Source organism: Myotis brandtii, unplaced genomic scaffold (genome assembly GCF_000412655.1).
Source record: "Myotis brandtii unplaced genomic scaffold, ASM41265v1 scaffold797, whole genome shotgun sequence".
Taxonomy (NCBI): domain Eukaryota; kingdom Metazoa; phylum Chordata; class Mammalia; order Chiroptera; family Vespertilionidae; genus Myotis; species Myotis brandtii.
This window is the reverse complement of record NW_005371210.1, coordinates 446345-446707: the sequence shown is the minus strand read 5'-3', so window position 1 is coordinate 446707 and position 363 is coordinate 446345. Positions and strand designations below refer to the sequence as shown.

Genomic DNA, 363 nt, shown 5'->3' with positions numbered 1-363 from the left:
GCCTGCCGGTGAGGCCGCTGCCCCTCCCTTCGCGCACCCAGAACTGGGACGCTGCTCCCCATCCTACTCGGTGCGGACACGCGCCCAGGGCGGGGAGGGTCCCGCTGGTCGGAGGCAGGGCGCTCAAGCCCCACTTTTGTCCTCTGCACCCGGCAAAGCTACGGCTGGAGAAGGTGCGGGAATGTGGCCTTGGGTGGGGGTAAGGATGGGGGCGCAGGAGCTGAGCTGGGACCCCAGGCACTCTCCACCTAACCATCTGCAATGGCCCCCAAGCCTCCCAGCTACAGGAGGCGAGAGGCTGGCCCAGCTGGTCCAGAATTGGGGGCAGGTGGGGGGGGGGGCAGGGCTTGCAGAGTGAGCACA

The 363-nt window shown here is 68.6% G+C and overlaps 1 protein-coding gene across 1 annotated transcript in view; it reads right to left on the bottom strand.

Annotated features, from left to right (window-relative positions):
- The window catches only part of SLC16A3 (solute carrier family 16 (monocarboxylate transporter), member 3), a 22897-nt gene that overhangs the window by 18000 nt on the left and 4534 nt on the right, over nucleotides 1-363 (bottom strand). The window lies entirely within an intron of this gene.